The sequence below is a fragment of the Octopus bimaculoides genome, chromosome 5 (assembly GCF_001194135.2).
Source record: "Octopus bimaculoides isolate UCB-OBI-ISO-001 chromosome 5, ASM119413v2, whole genome shotgun sequence".
Classification (NCBI taxonomy): domain Eukaryota; kingdom Metazoa; phylum Mollusca; class Cephalopoda; order Octopoda; family Octopodidae; genus Octopus; species Octopus bimaculoides.
In genome coordinates, this window is record NC_068985.1 from 97,681,007 (window position 1) to 97,682,623 (window position 1,617).

The following is a 1,617-nucleotide window of genomic DNA, read 5'->3' on the forward strand; positions in this document are numbered from 1 at the left end:
GAAAATGTGCCCGGATGAATGAGAACAGCTCTGTTAGTTCTTTACACGCGAGTTAGTATTTAAATCTCATATGTCGTATTGAAAACTCTGATATGAAAGGACGGAATATGTTAAAATGACATTTTATAGAGACTTCATTGAATAAATTGTGGACTGACAATGTTAAACAACAGTGCTCCAGTTGTTTTCGTCCCTGAGAAACAACATTGGCGTCAATCTATGTCGACACTCAGTTCAATAACCTGTTTACACGGGAACAAAACCAAAGCAGCCATTGAAAAATCTTTCAAAAACTCACCAGACTGTTGAATAATGAATGCACTAACTTTATAAATACAACCGGAAGTTTTCATAGCACACGCGCTCCTTAGTGACTTGAACTACTCATAGCAAATGTTGAAACATACTTTCAATTGTATATTTATCTAAGTAAAGCCTACTATACACAGAAAATCCATTTTCTTCTTTGGGCAATCGTTTGCTTTTGTGTTAAGTTGAGCCAATGAAATCATTCATAAGTTTTTGGTGTTTTTGTCTCCTAAGTTTACAGTTCTTTTCACTCCTCTTTCTGTTGGACTTTATAACAAACTTCTCTGTAATTTCATATATATGGTCTCACACAGTCTGACGCTGATTTTGACTGAGAATTACGACAGAGGTAAAAGTGGTTGTTGAAATACTCAACCTCTTAATCCAGTGAGTAGATCCGTTCAGTTGATAACGAACGAAGATCCGTTTATCATTTGCTTATATTTATAAACACACACGAGGGGTGCTGAAAAGTTCCTGGCTTTGGGTAAAAGAAAATACAGGAGGATAAGTCAATTATGATTTTATTCAACATGTTCCGCTCTCAGATTCACACACTCATTGGAGCGGTCCTTCAGTTTTTCTAAGCCCTGTAAAAGAACTCAGAATGTTGGGCCTTCGACCACTTGATAAGTGCCAACGCACGAAACTCTTGGACCTTGATTCACTCTGTTGCTTCTGCTAAATATTAATACATATATAAATATATATATATATATATATACATAGGTAGATGGGTAGCAAAACAGATGAATAAATATAACTATCGGTATATTTTATTGAACTTTTGGATGAAATTAAAACTACGTAAGTATAGAAACGTTTTAAAAGCTTCCGTTTTTGACCTAGTTTCTTATAATTTAGAAACTGTTCGATCGATCTTCTCTTAGAATCATTTCTACACTTGAATCTTTACTGAGTGACGTGCTATAAGTTATTCTAGACAAAACGACAGTGAGGCCGTATAAGTCCGATAAACACTTATTCTTCTCCTTTTCCTTCTCCTCCTCCTCCTATTCTCCTCCTCCTGATCCCCCAGCTCCTCGCTCACCATGGCGTTAATCAATTGCAAAGTTGGCCGCGCGTATTCATTAACCAGGTCTCCACCATCACCGCGAATTTGATATTAAATCTACATCGCTGTGTAAACATTGTCGAGCGTAGACGCATCGCATTTACAGTTTACACAAAGTAGTGCTTAAGACGTTCTTCTGGTAACCAGAGGAAAGTTATCGAATGTCGATACAACTCGATTCAAAGAGGCAGAATTCATATATATGAATATATATATATATATATATATATATA

General features: G+C 36.1%; 1 long non-coding RNA gene across 1 annotated transcript in view; it reads right to left on the reverse strand.

Moving 5' to 3' along the window:
- Window positions 1-544, reverse strand: part of LOC128247855 (uncharacterized) — an 88,112-nt gene extending 87,568 nt beyond the window's left edge. Inside the window, exon 1 of the long non-coding RNA XR_008264179.1 lies at window positions 299-544. This is a non-coding gene — a long non-coding RNA (uncharacterized LOC128247855). The remainder of the gene's footprint in view (window positions 1-298) is intronic.
- Window positions 545-1,617: the final 1,073 nt, after the last annotated feature.